Source organism: Schistocerca gregaria, chromosome 1, assembly GCF_023897955.1.
Source record: "Schistocerca gregaria isolate iqSchGreg1 chromosome 1, iqSchGreg1.2, whole genome shotgun sequence".
In the NCBI taxonomy this organism is placed as follows: Eukaryota; Metazoa; Arthropoda; class Insecta; order Orthoptera; family Acrididae; genus Schistocerca; species Schistocerca gregaria.
Window position 1 is genome coordinate 1,122,047,537 of NC_064920.1, and position 23,129 is coordinate 1,122,070,665.

Consider the following 23,129-nt stretch of genomic DNA (forward strand, 5'->3'; position numbering starts at 1 on the left):
TTGAAAGTTTATCCGCCTGAAAATGTACTGTTGGCCCAAGCATATTGCAACAAACGGTGTATTTCTATCGCTGCTCGTTTAGTTTTTATTGCCGTTTCAAATATACCGGTCATTTTTGAAAAACCCTGTAGGTCTACAGAGGACGTATGTAGGTGCAGACGTAGATCTTCTTCAGATTATCAGTGCTGTCCCTGGAAGGTTGATAATTGCCAAAACACAATACCACGTCCACTAATGGCTAATTTCCTACGGTTTTTCGGAGAAGTGGAGCTATTAAGTAAAAATCTTTTAGCAGCTACTTGTGGACCATCATCATTGGGTAAATACTGAATCCAGATACTGTAGAGGAAATCCTAAATACTATTGTCGTTGTATCGCTTCGGTTGTCTCTTGGTACATGATGATGATCCTCAGTCGCCGTGGCTGGGTGTTTACTTCCGTGATACCACGTGGCCACGTCAAGTTCCGTAGGACCAAATTGAGGAGCAAATCTCCAAGATCATGGAACGTGTCAGTACACTAAATTACAACATAAAAGTAGTAACAGCTAAGTGTAAATGTTTACGAACACGAAAAAAGTCAATCCATAACTTTAAGTAAACACAATCAACAGTACAATAAAAATCAGGTTAATTTTTCAAGGAAATCCTCGAAATAATAGAAGGAGTGGCCCATGATGAAACTCTTCAGTATCGATTTGAAACTGCGTGGATTACTGCTAAGATTTTTGGATTCGAGTGGTACCTTATTGATAATGGATGTAATAGTATACTGCACACCTTTTTGCAGAAGAGTTAAAGAAGTCCGATCCAATTGCAGGTTTGATGTCTGCGGAGTATTAACCGAGAGAAAGCTGCTTATTCTTGCGAATAAGCTAATATTTTTAACAAGAAATGATAGTAAGGAATTGAGACGCCAATGTCAAAATACCCAGACACGTGGACACGGTTCGACAAGAGGCTCGTGAACTTACGCCACTTTTTGCCCGAACCGCCCGTTTCTGCGCCAAAAGTATCCTTTTAGAATGGATAGAGTCACCCCAAAACATAATACCATACGACATAAGCGAAAGAAAATAAGTTACGTACGAGATTTTTGAATTCGAACGGTGGGTTATTGAAAATGGATGCAACAGTATATTGCACATATTTTTGCACAAGAGTTAAGGAAGTCCGATCCAAATGCAGGTTTGATTTTTAATTTTCGTGTCGAACGATCGCTAACTTCTGATACCGTTCGAATAGTAAAAATGGCAGTATTAAGTCTTTGAACAAGATCCTGAATGTGGGCTATCCACGAAAGCTTATTATCTATCTGAACACCTAGGAATTTTAACTGTTCAGTTTCACTAATCATATGCCCGTTCTTACGTAACTAATGAGGAGGTATTGAATAGGATTGGGGAGAAGAGAAGTTTGTGGCACAACTTGACTAGAAGAAGGGATCGGTTGGTAGGACATGTTTTGAGGCATCAAGGGATCACAAATTTAGCATTGGAGGGCAGTGTGGAGGGTAAAAATCGTAGAGGGAGACCGAGAGATGAGTACACTAAGCAGATTCAGAAGGATGTAGGTTGCAGTAGGTACTGGGAGATGAAGAAGCTTGCACAGGATAGAGTAGCATGGAGAGCTGCATCAAACCAGTCTCAGGACTGAAGACCACAACAACAACAATGCCCGTTCTGTGAAATTAAAACGTCAGGCTTTGTTGAATTTTGTGTTAGAAACTGTAAAAACTTACTCTGATCTAGCGATAGTTTATTTTTTACAAACCATGAACTTAAGTCATGTACCGCACTATTTGAAACCGAGCCAATATTGCACACAAGATCCTTTACTACCAAACTAGTGCCATCAGCAAACAAATATTTTAGAGTTACCCGTAATACTAGAAATAATATCAAATACATAAATTAGGAACAGGAGTCGCCCCAATGCTGATCCCTGGAGCACCCCCCACCTGACAGTACCCCACTCTGACCCCACATGACAGCCATTATCAACATTGTGAATAATGACATTTTGTTGCCTGTTGCTATAGTAAGAGGTGAACCAATTGTGAGCTACTCCCCGTATTCCGTAATGATCCAACATCTGGCGCAATATTTTGTGATCAACACAATCAAATGCCTTAGTTCAATAAAAAAAATGCCAAGCGTTCGAAACCTTTTGTTTAACCCACGTAGTACCTCACAGAGAAAAGAGAATACAGCATTTTCAGTTGTTAAACGAGTTATAAAGCCGAAAGCAAATCGTGCGATATGAAATGATCAATTATCCTTACATATACAGCCTTTTCAATCACTTTTGCTAATATTGATGGCATAGAAATAGGTCTAAAATTATCTACATTATCCCCTTCTCCCTTTGTATAAAGTGGCTTTACTACTGAGTACTTTAATCGCTCAAGAAACTGACCATTCCTAAAGGAAAAATTACAAATACGGCTAAATACAGGGCTAACATGTACAGCACAGTACTTTAATATTCTGCTAGGTACTCCATCATAACCATTAGAGTCCTTAGACTTCAGTGATTTAATTGTTGACTTAATCTCCCTCTTGTCTGTATCTCAGAGGAGTATTTCAGACATCAATCTCAGAAATGCTTTTTCCAATAGAGTTATATAATTCCATTCAGAAATTTAATTATTATTTAATTCACCAGCAACGCTCAGAAAATAATTGTTAAATGCTGTACATATATCTGATTTATCAGTAACAGAAATATTTTTATTACAAACTGACTTTGTATCGATGACCTTGTGCTGCTGACCGGACACTTCCTTCACAACTGACCATATGGTTTTAATTTCATCCTGTGAATTAGGTATTCTATCTGCATACCACACACTCTTTGCCTTCCTAATAACATTTTTAAGTTTCTACGGTTTAAAAAACTCTATTTTTGTTGGTTAACATTCCTACATAGTTTGTAATTAAATATGACATTGGTTTGAGCACAAAAGCCTTTTAGTGTTAAAGTTTGTGCATCATGGTCTGAAAGGTCATTCATGCCTTTACTAACAGAATGCCCATCTAGTAATGAAGAATGAATGAAAATATTGTCTATGGCTGTGCTACTGTTCCCCTGCACCCTAATTGGAAAAAAACATAGTCTGCATCAGATCATATGAATTTAAGAGATTTACCAACATCCTTTTTCTTGCCCCACCATGTACAAAATGTCTATGGAAGTCACCACATATAACTAATTTCTGGTACTTCCTCGAAAAGGAATCAAGAACCCTCCCTAGATTGAGCAGAAATGTTCTCAAGTCGGAGTTAGGGGACCTATAAACAACAACAATTAGAAGTTTATTTTCAGTACATTCAGCTGCCCTTGCACAACATTCAAACACCAGTTCAGTGCAGTGTCGTGATACAACTATGGAATACGTATATAGCCACTCCCCCACCCTGCAAGGAGCTCCTTGAGAAACAGCCAGCTAATCTGTATCCTGGTAAAGGAAGCCTCTGAATTGTGAAATTATTTAAATGGTGCTCTGATACACCTGTAAGTTCATAGCCAACATCTATAAGCAGTTCATTAACTTTATCTCTAATACCTCTTATATTTTGATGAAATAAGCTAAATCCTTCTCTACTTGGAAACATTACATCCTCGGAAAGTGAGCCCTTTGTTAGAGGGACTTCCTTTACGCAGGTATACCTATTAACTGACTCCAGTCTAAAAAAGGAATTTTTTTCCATGAGTGACACCACCACCACCACCACCCACTACACTGACATCTATAAGCTTAGCTAGCCTCTCCATACCTATTGAGCTTCAGGCCGTGTTTAGTGATGCCCAGTCTACTGACAGACCCAACTGGCACCACTGAGAAGTGACCCATGCAATCTGCCATCAGCGCCCTTCCCAGCCCCCTGTTAACGCGACCAACAGCAGCATTAAGGTGAGGCCGATCATGACGTCGAAACAGTTGCACAAAATGCACATTATTGCCACCAGTTTGAATAGCTATCTTTACAAGGTCACCACCTACATCATATTCCCCGGCCCTATGAATACTGTTCCCTGCTCCACCCAGTAACACTACCTGATCCTCCTTCGTAAAGTTCCTAAGTAACTCTCCTATACTGTCAGTCACTTGAGCCAACCCTGCACTAAACTACACACTGTTGGTGACCTGGTACTCGCTCCCCAATACTTCCTGCTACTGCTGGCCCACACGTCTACCATGAGAACTACATAATAGCAGAACCTTCTTTCTGCTAGACTTTGCAACTACCCTAGGCCTCCTAACTGCTGAGGACTGCCGCAGGTTCCCTACATCTACAGCTGCACGAGGCTGCTCTCCACTCAACTCTGACAATTGGTCAAATCTACTGCATATACGCAAAGTAAAACTGTCTGAACACCTCCTCTTCCTAGCTGCCTTCTTGCCAATTGCCAGTTCCCGTTCCACACCACCCTTAACTCTCCGCTACCTACCTAGTTCCTCCTTAGCGCGTTGTAACTGCACCTGGACACAGATCTTATGCTCCAGCTCCTCTACCAACTTATTTCTACTACAGATTCTGCATTCCCAGGAGAGGATCTCACTAAAATGACCTCTGGCTTCCCCACTGCATTCTCCCCAATGAAAATACGTTGAAAAAATACCACCCACTACTCATAAACCTACGACAAACTATTTATATAATTACAATAATGGTCTCGAAATTCTTTGCCTACTAAGAAAGCAACTACTTGTATTAATACTACTACACCACAGCTAATACCAATACCAAAAAAACTTCACAAAATTATTACATAAAACCAAAAAATTCTAACGGCCATTGGAATACTAAAAGAAGTTGAAACACTGAATGAAAATTTTACTGAAATATTTCACTAGAAACAAAACGAAACGTCAGTTGAAAACAAAAGAATGAAATTTACTAAACGACTTCAACTCACAGAAAATTCTAAAAAACTTAGCGAGAGAAGGTTTCCAAAAGTTTATTAAATTGTTATTCCGCCACAAACGGCAAGAAACACCGCTGAAAACTATTAAATTTAATAACTGTATAGCAGTCCGCAAATAAGTTGGTCAGTAATTAGCTTTATAACCGCTAAGCTGCAGTGCACGCCGCAAAATGTAAACACAGTACTGAAGTGTGAGGCTTAGACGAACGACGCAAGCACACTTACGAATAATAGACCTCTCGAGACAATAACACAGGAAGAAAGACTGAAATTAAAGAAAATACATTAATAAGTTACTTTTACAGCGAATATTAACACAAATAAACTTTAAAATAAGAAACTGACGACTAAAATTTTATAAAATATTAACGAGCAATTCCAATAGCACTGCAGCACACGTGAAGTTACACCAAAGCATATCCTGCAGTCACCTGTATTGTAAAAATACTCTTCCTCCGACATTTGTAATCCCTCACGGCCTTTTCTTGTACAAATATGACCAACAATCTTTCTTACCGCGAACCATTCGTGACTTGAACAAGTGACAGCGTTACAAAAAGTACAATTCGCCAAACATTGTAAGGTGGCGTGCGGAATATAGAGGGTGGTCAAATCTCACTGACAAGCTTGTAAGTGAGTTACTGGGAAGGTTCTGCTGAGAAGTAACTGTTTAGAAAAAATATGGTACGTTGCTTCGTTTCCGTGTAAATTAGCACTGAAGTTGCCAATCAGGCCTTTGCACACGCAGATTCAGGCGGCCCGCCAGATGCAACTAGACAGTTGTTCTGATAGCGTAGACAATAGCGCACGAGACTGTGCAACCTCTGGCTCGGGTTCGATCCTTAATACCGCCCCATTCCAGTTTTGGTATAGTTTGTTCGGTTTTAGGAAACCAGAGAGCACGTTTGATGACAGCGCCTCTAGTGGGCCGCTTGAATTATGCGCGAAATGGCCTGATTGTCTGACTTCAATGCTAATTATCGAAACGTATCGAATTCTTTGCTTAAGAACTATTCTACAACCGAACCTACCCTGCAACGTCCTTACAAACTTTTCAGACTGTTTCTGAACATCGTTTAGATATTCTTCAATTCGTCTACTTATTAATTCCTCAATGTTCAAAGCTCAGCTATTCATCTAAGTACTGGCCAATATGGAAAAAAGCCTGTTCAGAAAAATCCATTTTCTCATGTAATCGCTAATGTTGTGGCTTCATCCACGTTGAATATGACCCGAAATGAGGATTTGTTGATCTTCATTGTTGCTTGATCTTCCTAGCTACTTACTGAATATGGTTTTACCACCCTTAGCCTTGACTCAGGAATATTTTTTTTCAATCTACAGTCGTCTTTATAGACAGTAACGTGGCACTTGAAATAATTCCGCTGCTTGGTGCTGACATTTACCTTCTCGGTAGGCTCTAATTGCATTCTTCATGGCATTTATGATCCATAAAGAAGTAGTTCTTTTATATTTTTCCCCCTGCAATACAAAGCAAAACAAAATATTAATTTTAATACATTAACACAAAAACATTGGCTATTTTCACATATATTGCACTGATCCGATTCGCTGGAAATGTAAAGGATTTTTCCCATATCAGCAGTTCTCCGCACGTGTACAGGATGGTCCATTGACAGTGACCGGGCGAAATATCTCACGAAATAAGCATAAAATGAAAAAAATACATGGAACGAAACGTGGCGCTATGGTTGGACCTCTAGATGGCGCTGCCATAGCTCAAACGGATATCAAATGCGGTTTTTTTAAAAATATAAACCCCCATTTTTATTACATATTCGTGCAGTATGTAAAGAAATATGAGTGTTTTAGTTGGACCACTTTTTTCGCTTTGTGATAGATGGCGCTGTAATAGTCACAAACGTATAAGTACCTGGTATCAAGTAACATTCCGTCAGCGCGGACGGTATTTGCTTCGTGATCCATTACCTGTATTAAAATGGACCGTTTACCAACTGCAGAAAAGGTCGATATCGTGTTGATGTATGACTATTGTGATCAAAATGCCCAACGGGCCTGTGCTATGTATGCTGCTCGGTATCCTGGACGACATCATCCAAGTGTCCGGACCGTTCGCCGGGTAGTTACGTTATTTAAGGAAACAGGAAGTTTTCAGCCATACGTGAAACGTCAACCACGACCTGCAACAAATGATGATGCCCAAGTAGGTGTTTTAGCTCCTGTCGCGGCTAATCCGCACATCAGTAGCAGACAGACTGCGCAAGAATCTGGAATCTCAAAAACGTCGATGTTGAGAATGCTACATCAACATCGATTGCACCCCTACCATATTTCTTTGTACTAGGAACTGCATGGCGACGACTTTGAACGTCGTGTACAGTTCTGTCACTGGGCACAAGAGAAATTACGGGAGGATACAGATTTTTTGCACGCGTTCTATTTAGCAACGAAGCGTCATTCACCAACAGCGGTAACGTAAACCGGCATAATATGCACTATTGGGCAACGGAAAATCCACGATGACTGCGACAAGTGGAACATCAGCGACGTTGGCGGCTTAATGTATGGTGCGGCATTATGGGAGGAAGGATAATTGGCCCCCATTTTATCGATGGCAAATCTGAATGGTGCAATGTATGCTGATTTCCTATGTAACGCTCTACCGATGTTACTGCAAGATGTTTCACTGCATGACAGAAGGGCGATGTACTTCCAACATGATGGATGTCCGCCACATAGCTTGCGTGCGGATGAAGCGGTAATGAATAGCGTATTTAATGACAGGTGGGTTGGTCGTCGAAGCACCATACCACGGCCCACACGTTCACAGGATCTGACGTCCTCGTATTTTTTTTCTGTGGGGAAAGTTGAAGGATATTTGCTATCGTGATTCACCGACAACGCCTGACAACATGCGTCAGCAGACTATGAATGCATGTGCAAACATTACGGAAGGCGAACTACTCGCTGTTGAGAGGAATGTCGTTACACGTATTTCCAAATACACTGAGGTTGACGGACATCATTTTGAGCATTTATTGCATTAATGTAGTATTTACAGGTAATCACGCTGTAGCAGCATGCGTTCTCAGAAATGGTAAGTTCACAAAGGTACATGTATTACAGTCGAACAACCGAAATAAAATGTTCAAACATACCTATGTTTTGTATTTTAATTTAAAAAGCCTACCTGTTTCCAACAGTTCGTCTAAAATTGTGAGCAATATGTTTGTGGCTATTACAGCGCCATTTATCACAAAGCGAAAAGTGGTCCAGCTAAAACATTCATATTTATTTACGTACCACACGAATACGTAATAAAAATGAGGGTTCGTATTTTAAGAAAAACACAGCGCCATCTATAGGGCCAACCATAGCGCCATCTGGTTTTCCCCCTTCAATCTAGAAAAGTTTCGTTCTTTGTAGTTTTTTCGTTTGACGCTTATTTGGTGAGATATTTGGCCCGGTCGCGATCAATGGACCACCCTGTATAACCCCTCCTGACATTAACTAGTTTTGCAACAAATACGTAAGAAGTAACTAAACGAATTATCTCAGAGATTTGTTATTTGCATCCAAAACTATTTTCAAAATATAATATTTTCAGCACTTATCATAAACAACACAGCAATGAACACACCTCACAGTGTCCTTTACTCTCCGTCTTATACATCGAGTCCCAACAGTTATCGCTATATGGCAGCTTTTCGTTTAGCACTTCGAACGTGACGGACAGGACGAGATTTTGTGAAATTGATACGACTCACTTACCTTTCTACTTCAATCGATTTCTACCCACCTTCGCAGCATATTACATCGACTTTGCGTTGACACCTCCATCGCCAATTTTATTACTGAGCAACAAAATTGATTTAAATCATGACGTTCGAGCGCAGACAATATGTTTGTAATCGAAACATTATAGGCAAGCACAGAGAATTTAATATAGAACCCCACATGGCCTTTATCGACCTTGAGAAACTTTTGATCGAATAAGCAATAGTGGCTTATGGAAGATTAATCCCCAGTGAAGATAGGCACTGGAAAGATCCCAGTATAAATAGTCGACTGACAACTTATTGCGCCGGCCGAAGTGACCGAGGGGTTCTAGGCGCTTCATTCTGGAACCGTGTGACCGCTGCGGTCGCAGGTTCGAATCCTGCCTCGGGCATGGATGTGTGTGATGTCCTTAGGTTAGTTAGGTTTAAGTAGTTCTGAGTTCCAGGCGACTGATGACCACAGATATTAAGTCCCATAGTGCTCAGAGCCATTTGAACCATTTTGAACCAAGATACTAAGCTATGAACGGCATCACCGCGAGCCGCACATGGCTCAGATATACTATGATAGGTTTTTGAACAGGCCTTGAGGAGAGGAAATGCATAACCGAATGAAAAACTAGGGCATTTGTTAAAAAAGTAGGGAGAGTTTATACTCGGAGGCCAATGTACTTTATGTTCTGCTCGGTAATTCAGTCTATGATTGATTTTAGAATTGCATGAAGAAATGTGGATTAGAGACCGCCATAAGTGATTTGCGGCATTTTGTTGTCGCTGGATATGAAATTGTGTTTTATGCAGCGTTTGTAAGAGTCTCACTCCAAAAGAAATGACACTATTTTTTTTAATCCATCTTTTATTCTACACGTTTGAAAGTTTCACAGTGTGTAGATACATCCTTTAGGAACAATATTTTCATTTCTCCACATGTTTTTCATCCCTCTCAACTGCCTTACACCATCTTGGAACCAGCGCCTGTATAACCGCATGGTAAAATTGTGGACCAACCTGCTGGAGCCACTGTTTGGCAGCGTGCACAAGAGAGTCATCATCTTCAAACCTTGTTCCATGAAGAGTCTTTCAGTTTCGTAAAGAGATGATAGTCACATGAAGCCAGGTCAGGGCTGTAAGGTGGGTGTTTCAGTGTTGTACATCCGAGGTTTGTGATCGCTTCCATAGTTTTTTGACTTACATGTGGCCGTGCATTGTCGTACAACAGAAAAACATCCTGCTTTTGCCGATATGGTCGAACACGACTCAGTCGAGCTTGAAGTTTCTTCAGCCTCGTCACGTATGAATCAGAATTTATGGTCGTTCCACTTGGCATGATGTCTGCAAGTAAGAGTCCTTCGGAATCGAAAAAAACCGTACCCATAACTTTTCCAGCAGAAGGTGTTGTATTGATTTTTTTTTTCTTGGGTGAATTTGCATGATGCCACTCCACTCATTGCCTCTTCGTCTCTGGCAAAAAATTATGGACCCCTATTTCATCACCTGTCACAATTCTTCCAAGTAATTCATCTCCACCATTCTCGTACTGTTTTAAAAGTTCGCTGCATACCGTTTTCCTTGTTTCTTCGTGAGCCACTGTTAACATCCTGGGAACTCACATGGCACAAACCTTTTTTAACGCCAACGCTTTCATTATTCTGCAAAGACTTCCTTCCCCTGTCCCAACGTAGAGTGACAATTCGTTCACTGTGATGCGTCTGCCAGCAGTCACCAATTCGTTAACTCTCTGCACATTGTCTGGAGTGTGTGCAGTACGAGGCCTGCCGCTGCGAGGACAATCCTCAATATTGCCATGCCCGCTTTCATCACGTAATGCGATCTACAACAGCATCTCCATATACCTTTTTCAATATCTTGTGGATGTTTCCAACTGTCTCGTTTTCACAGCACACAATTCTATGACAGCACGTTGTTTCTGACGAACGTCAAGTGTAGCAGCCATCTTGAAGACATGCTGTGGCGGCGCCACTCACGAGAACCAGTTGAACTAAGTGTGAAAACAAGCGGGAAGGATGTATCTACACACCAAAACTTTCACACATGCAGATGGAAACTGTATTTTTACAAAAATAGTGTTCATATCTTTTGGAGTGACCCTCGTAGATATTTTATGCTCTGCATATTTAAATGCTGTACAATACAGAATGGTTTAAACTTTCGCTACTTGAGCCATTGTAGACGGAATATTATTTACAACGTGGCAATGATGTTTCAGACGGGGTGCTGCAAGATTTGCATTGTCAGTAATGTTAGTGTCATGAATTGCCGTTAGGCGCCGGTACTTGTACGGTGACGTACGGTTGAAACCCAAGCATCGGTGTACATTGCAGTTGCAGACACTCAACATCGGTCTGGACATAGTTAGCAGGGCTTTACTCGTTAAGCTGTTTTATGAAACCAACAGCCATAGTGCCGCGGTTCTTCGCGAATATCCACGCATTACAGGAATAACGAGAGATTTTGCGATGATCAGGCATTACACGAACTGCATCACGACAGCTGAATATTCCGTCCCACGTGAGATATTTCAGGCAGCAGTAAAATACCTGGAACGTATACACGGTACTTAGTTAACAAATATTACCTTCTCACATGAAAATTAAAATGTGTTTCTTCCAATGGTTTATTCGATATTCGGTTCTTCCTTTCAAATGTTTTTACAAAGTTTCATTGTCCTGTGGTCCGCCCCCCCCCCCCCTCCGGTAGAGAAATCTCTGATCGGGTGGAACAAGGGCCCTGATAACACCTTTGAAGGAGACAGCAGAAATAATGAGTTTAGGTGCCCTGTATAGATTGACTTCGTTAAAGCCTTCAAATGTACAACGTGCTCCAAACATCAGCCCCCTGTTAACTTGCATACAACAGCGATAATATGCAGCATCCCATGAAGCAGATGTTGCAGTTATTTGGTCAGGGCTGGGTGGCTATGTGGTAGCCATAAAATCAGCTCAGCTGGGCATGAAGACTGTATGTGTAGAGAAGAATGATTCATTAGGAGGAACATGCCTGAATGTTGGTTGTATTCCTTCCAAAGCTTTTTCAAACAATTCACACTACTATCATGTGGCTCATTCAGGCGACTTAGCGAAGAGAGGAGTAGAAGCATCTAACTTGTAACTGAATTTACAACAAATGATGGAAGCTAAGAGTATTGCTGTGAAAGCTCTCACAGGAGGTATTGCTCACTTATTCAAGCAAAAGAAGGTTCAGTTACTGAGTGGGCATGGGAAAATAACTGGACAAAATGAAGTTACTGTGATAAAAGCGGACAACTCTACAGAAATTGTGAAAGCCAAAAATATAATTATTGGAACAGGATCAGAAGTGACTTCATTTCCAGGAATAAATATAGATGAAGAATGAATTGTCTCATCTACAGGGGCATTGTCTCTGAAGGAAGTTCCACAGAGATTAGTCTTCATTGGTGCTGGTGTAATTGGTTTAGAGTTGGGATCTGTTTGGTCAAGGTTGGGTGCAGAGGTAATTGCTGTGGAATTTCGTCCTTCTGTTGGCGGTGCAGGAATAGATGGAGAAGTTTCTAAAATGTTCCAGAGGATATTGACAAAGCAAGGTCTAAAATTCAAGCTGGGAACAAAAGTTACTGGTGCTGCTGTCCAGGGAAATGTAATTAAAGTCAGTGTTAGAAATGTGAAAGACTTCTAAAAAGGAGGAGCTGGAATGTGATGTCCTGCTTGTGTGTGTCGGAAGAAGACCATACACTTCTAATTTGGGTCTTGAAGAAATTGGCATCGAACGGGATGAGAAGGGGAGAATTCCTGTCAATTCTACATTTCAGACTGTAATACCAAATATTTATGCTATTGGCGACACTATACATGGTCCAATGTTGACTCACAAAGCTGAAGATGAGGGCATTGTGTGTGTAGAAGGCATTGCTGGAGGCCCAGTTCATATTGATTACAACTGCATTCCTTCTGTGATCTACACTCATCCGGAAGTTGGTTGGGTTGGTTACACCGAAGAGGATCTGAGAAGTGATGGTAGAGAATACAAAATTAAAATTTCCATTCGCTGCAAACAGTAGAGCAAAGACAAATAATGATACTGAGGGCTTTGTGAAGACGTTGGGGGACAAAGCGACAGACAGAATATTGGATATTCATATCATAGGACCAGGTGCTGGAGAGTTAATCAATGGAGGAGTATTAGCGATGGAATATGGAGCATCTTGTGAGGATGTTGCGAGAGCACGTCATGCTCATCCAACATGCTCAGAGGCTGTCAGAGAAGGATGTCTGGCTGCCTACTTTGGAAAGCCAATCAGTTTTTAGACTGTTGTGATATTAAAAAATCACAGATCTGTTTCTGTAAGGAGAAAATGTTAAAGAATAAAAACTAAAGTATTTTCACCTTTTTATGCATTTCGTTAAGGAAATCAGAGATTGTAAATACTTCTCTGTCTTGTGTATAGAACTAAAATGATACAAGCAGCATGTTCACATCAATTATTTAAAAGAATCTTGTTAAATTATTTATCATGTTATGTTTATAACATATCTCATTATTGTAAAAGTTCGTGCACATCTATTGTAAGAAATGAAATCCTCACAAATTCTTGTTGCATTTTGGGTAATTTATAAATTAAAATGTAAGCAAAAAAAAGGTAGCTGAGTGGTCAGCGCGACAGACTATCAATCCTCACGGCCCGGGTTCGAATCCCGGCCGGGTCGAAGATTTTTCACCGCTCAGGGACTGGGTGTTGTGTCGTCCTAATCATCATCATTTCATCCCCAACGACGAGCAAGTCGCCGAAGTGGCGTCAAATCGAAAGACTTGCACCCGACAAACGGTCTACCCGACGGGAGGCCCTCGTCGCACACACTTATCGTCCTGTGATCAGTCATTTCTCATGGGCCTTCTCACGTAACGAAACCAATCTGTACATTAAAGAAATTTGGAGTATATTGTTAATTCTTTTGTTACAGATTTTTATGGTGAGTAAAATTCCTTATATTTCTTTTTAAAAACCAGTTATACAACGGTGTGAAGACGGTTTAGCCATACTTCATCAGCCGTAGGACCTTGAAACGAAAGGTCTGGTACCAGGGAACACGCCGGTCGGTGTGGCCGAGCGGTTCAGGTCGCTACAGTCTAGAACTTCGCGACCTCTACGGTCGCAGGTTCGAATCCTGCCTCGGGCATGGATGTGTGTGATGTCCTTAGGTTAGTTAAGTTAAAGTATTTCTAAGTTATGGGAGCCTGATGACCTCGGAAGCAAAGTCCCATAGCCTCGCAGTCAGCTTTCGGCGGCGCAGCGGTTCGGACAGTGTTTACGTCCCTGCCGCACGTCTGCGCGAGAGTTGATTACGTTACGTGTGTAGCGGTGTGTCGCTGTATACATAGAACGAATCATGGCCTTGTCGTTCCGCAAATCGACACTGAAATTTAGTTTTGTTAACGAATATGCTCGACCTAAGGCTTACGAGATCGAACGTTATTTACGGGACGGGGTGAAAATCGAACCTGACGTTCTAGTTGGAAAACACTTATCTATAGTCAGCAGCGTGGTCTATGTCAAGCTCATTAATGAAGCGGCATGTGACGAACTACTACTTCGACACTGACAAGGACTTCGTTTCTGTCATTCGGACGGGAATGTTGGAGCGGTAACAGTTGAACACGCCGGCATGGGCCTCCGAACGATCCGCATCTTTGAGCTTCCATTCGAAGTGCCAGAAGGATTGGTGACAGGCGCCCTGCGTCCTCACGGAACGGTCCTATCCCACGTGGCTGAAAAGTGGGCGAGTTTCAAGACGTATCCTGTCCTCAATGGCGTCAGACAAATACGGATCGAACTCCGAAAACACGTCCCGTCATACTTGTACATCGCCGGGTGTAGGGCGATTGTCATTTACGACGGACAACCAAGGACGTGCTCTGGATGTGGGAAGGAGGGACACATACGTGTGCTCAACGAAGGTTATTACAACTGCCACGGGATGATCCACCCCTCACGCCGCATCCGACTGTGCTCCCCATGACTTACGTCGCCGCATTACGCGATGACGTGGGCCGCGAGACAGACGCGTACCAGAACACACAGACATGGCGGATCGTGGCGAGCCACAGAAGGACGGCGTTGCGCTGGACCGCCTGCAGCAGACACAGGACGCCCTCTCTTCGGTTCCGCCTGCGGCCCCTTCAGATAAGGCAGTTGGAGACGTCGATAATACGACAGCGCACGATTCCGACGTCCTCCACGAACAACTGGAGACCATGCTGACCTCTGATTCCGAGGCCCGGCAACGCAAACAGCGATCACAAAAACGCAGCAAGAATTGCCGCCTCACGCTGGAGAACGACCACTCTGATCTAGCAGACAATTCTGAGAAGTTTACGGTTACAGAACAGACGACCATGGATACAGAAGAACTGCCTAGCGTGGATGCAACGGTGGCCAGCGGGACGGTGGCAAGACCTACCGCTGACGACGCTCCAGACACAGCGAAGGAGCACAGTAGACGGCGACAGGCTACTGAGGAGGCTACGGCACCTCCACCGCACGACAGCGATGGGACACCAGGGGACTGGTCAGAAGCGCCACCCCCGTGGGGAACAGATGATGCCGGAGGAGCTGCTCCCACGCACTCTCGCGGTGTAAGACCGGCAGAGTGCACGGAATATTGGCAGACCAGCCTATGTACTGCAAAATTAGCGACCGTACGGTACCCTACCTACGTTGACCGCCATGCAACAAGCTTATCGGATAGGGTCTGTTAACATCAATAGCACTGGGACGCCGGTAAAAATCAAGATGCTCAGTGACATGAGAAAGGCTGCGGATTTAGGCATAGCACTATTGCAAGAAGTTGGGATACTTCCCCCCTCGGACTTTTACTGTTACGACATTTACTGTTCCCCATGTGACGAGAGATGGTTCAAATGGCTCTGAGCACTATGGGGCTTAACAGCTGTTGTCATCAGTCCCCTAGAACTTAGAACTACGTAAACCTAACTAACCTAAGGAGGATTCGAACCTGCGACCGTAGCAGTCGCACGGTTCCGGACTGCGCGCCTAGAACCGCGAGACCACCGCTGCCGGCTGTGCCGAGAGAGGAGTTGGCAAGGCGTTGGCACAGCTATACTATTAAAGGAAGGGATACGTGCTGACGAAGTAAAGTATTTGCCTTCTGCCCGTGGTACGGCCGTGACCATAGGTGGAATACGTTTGATCAACACATACGCACCGTCAGGCTCGGATAATAGAAGGGACAGAGCAGATTTTTACGCCCATGAGGTTACAGCGTTGCATACTCGGCGGAGATTTTAATTGTGTGCTCGACAGAAAGGACCAACAACCTAACTACACTCCTGGAAATGGAAAAAAGAACACATTGACACCGGTGTGTCAGACCCACCATACTTGCTCCGGACACTGCGAGAGGCTGTACAAGCAATGATCACACGCACGGCACAGCGGACACACCAGGAACCGCAGTGTTGGCCGTCGAATGGCGCTAGCTGAGCAGCATTTGTGCACCGCCGCCGACAGTGTCAGCCAGTTTGCCGTGGCATACGGAGCTCCATCGCAGTCTTTAACACTGGTAGCATGCCGCGACAGCGTGGACGTGAACCGTATGTGCAGTTGACGGACTTTGAGCGAGGGCGTATAGTGTGCATGCGGGAGGCCGGGTGGACGTACCGCCGAATTGCTCAACACGTGGGGCGTGAGGTCTCCACAGTACATCGATGTTGTCGCCAGTGGTCGTCGGAAGGTGCACGTGCCCGTCGACCTGGGACCGGACCGCAGCGACGCACGGATGCACGCCAAGACCGTAGGATCCTACGCAGTGCCGTAGGGGACCGCACCGCCACTTCCCAGCAAATTAGGGACACTGTTGCTCCTGGGGTATCGGCGAGGACCATTCGAAACCGTCTCCATGAAGCTGGGCTACGGTCCCGCACACCGTTAGGCCGTCTTCCGCTCACGCCCCAACATCGTGCAGCCCGCCTCCAGTGGTGTCGCGACAGGCGTGAATGGAGGGACGAATGGATACGTGTCGTCTTCAGCGATGAGAGTCGCTTCTGCCTTGGTGCCAATGATGGTCGTATGCGTGTTTGGCGCCGTGCAGGTGAGCGCCACAATCAGGACTGCATACGACCGAGGCACACAGGGCCAACACCCGGCATCATGGTGTGGGGAGCGATCTCCTACACTGGCCGTACACCTCTGGTGATCGTCGAGGGGACACTGAATAGTGCACGGTACATCCAAACCGTCATCGAACCCATCGTTCTACCATTCCTAGATCGGTAAGGGAACTTGCTGTTCCAACAGGACAATGCACGTCCGCATGTATCCCGTGCCATCCAACGTGCACTAGAAGGTGTAAGTCAACTACCCTGGCCAGCAAGATCTCCGGATCTGTCCCCCCATTGAGCATGTTTGGACTGGATGAAGCGTCGTCTCACGCGGTCTGCACGTCCAGCACGAACGCTGGTCCAACTGAGGCGCCAGGTGGAAATGGCATGGCAAGCCGTTCCACAGGACTACATCCAGCATCTCTACGATCGTCTCCATGGGAGAATAGCAGCCTGCATTGCTGCGAAAGGTGGATATACACTGTACTAGTGCCGACATTGTGCATGCGCTGTTGCCTGTTTCTATGTGCCTGTGGTTCTATCAGTGTGATCATGTGATGTATCTGACCCCAGGAATGTGTCAATAAAGTTTCCCCTTCCTGGGACAATGAATTCACGGTGTTCTTATTTCAATTTCCAGGAGTGTATACTACTAGCCAAGAACGTAGGGAGCTGGTCAACGGGATGGAATTAGTCGATACATGGGACCTGAAGTATCGCAACCAACCAGGATATACATTTTTTACTAGCCACTCCGCGGGCCGTTTGGATCGGATCTACGTTTCAAGGGCGTTAGCAATGTCAACGGTGGACGCAGAAATATGGCCGACAGCGTTTACAGACCACGAGGCATATATTTGTACGGTTAACCTCGATAGACAGCAGGTATGGAGACGGAGGGGTAATTGGAAGATGAACGTCTCCCACCTGCAAGATGCAGAATGCCGACGAATGGTGGAGGACGCGTGGCATGGCTGCCTCCGTCGACGAAATTCTTTCGGTTCTGTCCTGCAGTGGTGGATCGAGTGCGCGAAGCCAGCTTCACGGAGGACGTTAATAGGTTACGGGAAGGAGGTTTCTCAATGGCAGCGAACGACCACTGAGTTTTACTTTACGGCTCTCCGGGAACTGTTAGCTCAGCCACCTACACTAGAACGCCAGACGGCCGTCCACTGAGTTAAGGCGAAGCTGGTACAAATTGCGACGCAGAAGATGGCAGGTACGATGACACGCGCGAGGTCGCAGGATTTCCTGCCCAACGAGGTTCCCTCGATGCATTATGTGATAAAGGAAAGACGAAGAAGACGCAGGAATTTAATACATGAGATCGATATCGGCGATGGCCGTCGTTTTCCAGCACAAAGGGGTATAGCACAGGCGTCCACGGCTCATTTTAGCAGATTCTATGCGAGCAACGGGGAGGGTCAGAGGGAGGTGGGGAACGTCTTGGAAGAGATCCCAGACGCGACGAATGTGAACGGGGAAGCGGACGGGTTATCTGAAATTACGTGTGAAGAGCTGGAGGAAGCGATTACACGAGGTGCTTGCAACAAGTCCCCTGGTCCAGACGGATTCCCGTTGGAATTTTACCGTGCCTTTGTGACCATTATGACACCGGTTCACCTTGAATTCACGGAAGGGCTCATGATAGCGATACCGAATCCCCGTGGTGACAAACGGCCTTGTGATTATCGCCCCTTGACTCTCCTTAATAGTGACTACAAGATCTTCATGCTCATCCTGGGAAGTCGTATCAAAAAGTCGCTGGAGAATCGAATACATGCCGATCAGACTTGTCTTGGCGGCATCAGTAATATCCACACAGCCTTGGGAGACTATCGTGACGTCGTCGCCCTAGCGGCTGCATGCCGCCTCCGGGGGGCGATGGTTGCAGTAGATTTCGATAAAGCTTTTGATCGCGTGGTTCATGTGTACCTCGCGACGGTGATGAACAGGATGGGTGTCTCGCCATTATTGACCAATGCTGTGATGAGGCTGTTGCAAGGCGCCAGATCAGCGATGGTGGTCAACGGGGGGAGAACTGAGTATTTTAAGATCTTAAGATCTGTGAGACAGGGTTGCTCCTCGTCGATCCTCCTTTATGCGATCGCCCACCGTGCCTCGCAGGACTTCGCCGCCGTCTTACCGGGATCTCCCTACGGCATTTATCATTCAAATGCAGAGCATACACGGATGATATTGTGTTCCTCGTACGGAATGAGAGGGAGGCTCAAACAGCACTGGATTGGCTACAGACGCATGGGATGGCAGCTGGAAGTGTGGTCAACTACCGAAAATCACAATTCATGCATGTGGGGCGTGGACTAGAACCAGGAACGGAAGGACCCTTACCTGCGGTGGAAACTCTCCGCTGTTTGGGTATCACGTTTCATAAAGAGACAGTGAGAACGGCTGCGGACAACTACCGAAGACTGTTACTCAGAGTCCGCACGGCAGTACGACTAAACGCCCTACGGTCGATGGATATGCTGCAGCGAGTGTTACTCGTCAATCTTTATCTCGCGTCCATGATGTGCCACCTGACACATCTTCTCCCCTTGCCGCGCACGATGGCTATGAGGATTCAGGCGGCTTTTGGGTACTATGTGTGCCTGGGACAACTCTTTAAGGTGCAGTACAACAAGCTTACCCTCCCAGCGCGAAAGGGGGGCATTGGTTTAGTGAACGTGCACGAGAAGGCGCGTGCCATGTATATTAATACTATGCTCAAACGGTGGCGCAACAGGAATCACTCGCTTACGGGGACGATCATCGAAGAACTCGTACCAACATCGCATATTCCTCCAGTCAGTGTTGGCCATATATCGCCCCCTTAAACGTATGTGCGCACGTTCATCGTGGAACACAGTTACGTTCGAGAGCGCTTACCAATGACCTGACAGTCAACATCGAAGGGCGTGTACCATCTGCTTCTTCGACAGATCGCCCGGAATAGGGTGGAACGCAAACATCCAGCTGTTAATTGGCAAGTGGTGTGGCGCACGGTCCACCACCCCCACCTACGTATATCAGTCAGATCAACATGGTACATTGTCGTGAACCGAAAATACCCTACAAATGATAAAAAGTACGCAGTACATTTGGCGGATTCACCCTTGTGTCAGCAATGCGGCGTGCTGGATACGGACTACCATTGGCTGATCTGCGGCGAGGCATTGGCTGTCTGGACTCTCGCAAGAAAGATAATAGCGCTCAGGCGGCGCACTATCTATACGGCAGTCTGTTCTGACAGTATTTTTCCCAGAGGAAACGTATTTTTCGCGTCATAAGACGAACGCCGTGGCGTGGATCACAGGTATGACGGTCCATTACATCTATAGAGACACACGTACGAACTTACTGAAAGTCCTGGATTACTGGCAATACTTGCAAGATGGACACACAAAACTATTACGGCTACAAAAGTACAAGGATTGGTATGCCAATTTCCTAGTAACGGTTTTTGCGGACCTGCCATATACTTGGGGTGTGCCGGGTGCGCAAAGATGAGCGGCGATGCTTTCGTTGTCAAACCGACCAAGTAATGTGATCGACCAAGAACACTATGCGAGTATGCGACCTACGAAAAACTCGCGCTTGAACAGTTAGGAAATGGATGCACTTCAAATTTTGTTTTCATATCCATACATACTTTTCCTTAGGGTGCCGGAGGTGGCCCCACTTTGATTTTGTTGTTATTTCATGCTGCATGGCAGGATGGCAGCGAGGTTCCTTCTAGGACAGTTATCATGTGTCAGGACGTACTATGTTTATTTTGTGAATAATAAAGGTTTATGTTTCTCCCACCTTCCCTCATATAAAATAAATAAAAAAATAAAAAAGTGGCAACTGACATGCGTTCTAAACTTAAAATCGCCTGTTCGCGTCCAACTGGTTTAAAAAAAAAAAACACACACACATTTCGGTCTAAAAAAAAAAAGTGGTCAGCATGACAGACTATCAATCCTCACGGCCCGGGTTCGAATCCCGGCCGGGTCGAAGATTTTTCACCGCTCAGGGACTGGGTGTTGTGTTGTCCTAATCATCATCATTTCATCCGCAACGTCGAGCAAGTCGCCCAAGTGGCGTCAAATCGAAAGACTTGCACCAGGCGAACGGTCTACCCGACGGGAGGCCCTAGTCACACGTCATTATCGTCCTGTGATCAGTCGTTTCTCGTGGCCCTTCTCAGGTAACGAAACCACCCTGTACATTAAAGAAATTTGGAGTATATTGTTAATTCTTTTGTTACAGATTTTTATGGTGAGTAAAATTCCTTATATTTCTTTTTAAAAACTAGTTATACAACGGTGTGAAGACGAATTAGCCATACTTCATCAGCCGTAGGACTTTGAAACGAAAGGTCTGGTGCCAGGGACCACGCCGGTCGGTGTGGCCGAGCGGTTCTAGCCGCTACAGTCTAGAACTTCGCGACCTCTACGGTCGCAGGTTCGAATCCTGCCTCGGGCATGGATGTTTGTGATGTCCTTAGGTTAGTTAAGTATTTCTAAGTTATGGGGGACTGATGATCTCAGAAGCAAAGTCCCATAGTGCTCAGAGCCATTTGAACCATTTAAACCACGGAACATGTGATATTTTGCAAAAGAACTGAGTTTCTTTAACATCGCAACAATTCTCCCTGTCTTGAAAATGTAAATCAGTGTTTGCTGCCAACAGCTTTTAATTGAAAAAAGAAATTTAACCTGTCAGTCGGCTTGGATGATACTTCTTCTTAAAAGGATTTCACTGACTGAGTCTTCGTGTGTAATAGAGTAAGAATGTAACGCAAAGGTTTTTAAATGCAGCACTGACAAGATTTTCTCGATTGCAACATATTTCCGTTGGAATAAAACTGAGGTACTTTACCCTTAAGGGTAATATTTGTAATTTCCGAAAGAGACTGTAACACACATAAAGTGAATACTATCACTTCCAAAACGTAAAGAGAAAATATATGAGGGCTAAGTAGAGGCGGAAGTGTTCCAAGGACAACAGTCAGCCCTACCACTGTTTATGTCTTCATAACGAAGGAAGTTACAAAAAACGAAAATGTGCTGGTTTATGTTCTCATCGTGACCTAATAACATTTGTCTGATACATTTTTTTTTTAATTTTGATTCTGAGCATTAAGTTCTTCGTGATTGTCAAGATAAATATAGCAATTACACTGGTAGAAGTTTATTAACGATATTGTACGACGATTTGAGTCCCAGCATGAATGCTTTGTGCTTAATACTACAGAAACATTTCGCCTATTACGCAGCGGACGGAGTGGGAGCAAGCTCCTTTAAAAGCGATCTAGCTAAATGCTTGCCGAGAGCATTTGCATCCGAGTGCATTAAAAGGCGCTCAGAAGTGAAGTTGCTCTCAGATTTGTGGTTCAACAGCTGCTCAGGGACCTCCGCCTCTTTCTCCCTGCATCCCACCCCCTACTCCATCCCCGCCCCAACACCACCGCCACCCTTTTTTATCTTGTTTAAAAGTAAACTACTTGCGCTGTATTTTCGTTTCGCTTTCACGGGAAGCGGGCCGAAGCTTAAACGAGATCGGTTAAAACGCCGGCCTAGCAAACAGCCGGGAAAACATTTAGAGTCCCGGGGGCTGCATTCGGGCCATCCCGGAGACGCGATGCGATGGAGATCCTGCGGCAATGGCGCCGCCCACACCTCACCGTGGGGACCCGGCCGGCGGCCGTTAAAAAATTTACCATTTCCTGGCCACGGGACGCAGGTCCGCGAAGCGTGCCGCCATTGCTCCTTTCCCACACCGTTTCTGAATATTCATAGCGGCTTTAATTTCTTTTTAATGCCAACGTACAAATGTCATTAAAACCGCGACATTAGAACCTTTCTTTGTTTTTATCATTTTGAAAAAAAAAGAAGTCTCACGATTTCATAATCTCTATAGACATTCTAAAAGTTATTAATCCCGGAGTTAGATATACGCAGAATTAAAGAAAAATACTGTTGCAAGTCACACTGTGAATTTAGATGATATCGTTCTTGCTTTGATTGTATATTTGTGTTAGAGCAGGTCAGTCAGGGAAAAAAGGCAGTAGTCCAGAGATGATGAAACGGCAGCTTACTGATCAGGGGTAAGTTAAGGGTTATAATGGAAGTGTGGGATGTCCCAGACGTTTGAACAGGATGCCTCAAAGATTATATTTCAGTAAAAGCTGAGACTAGACAAACTACCAGCAAGAATAAATTGTTCGTATATTAGAGAGTGAAACAGGGATGCGCAGTATCACCAAATTATATAATACGTACATAAATTAAGCCATTGGTGTCAAAGTACGTCCCTTCTTTCTCTATTCTGGTAA

General features: G+C 44.5%; 1 protein-coding gene and 1 pseudogene across 1 annotated transcript in view; both read left to right on the top strand.

Moving 5' to 3' along the window:
- Positions 1 to 23,129, top strand: part of LOC126292321 (glutamate receptor ionotropic, kainate 2-like) — a 1,291,187-nt gene that overhangs the window by 755,858 nt on the left and 512,200 nt on the right. The gene's annotated exons all lie outside the window — the stretch shown is intronic.
- On the top strand, positions 11,418 to 13,032 carry LOC126283756 (dihydrolipoyl dehydrogenase, mitochondrial-like; annotated as a pseudogene).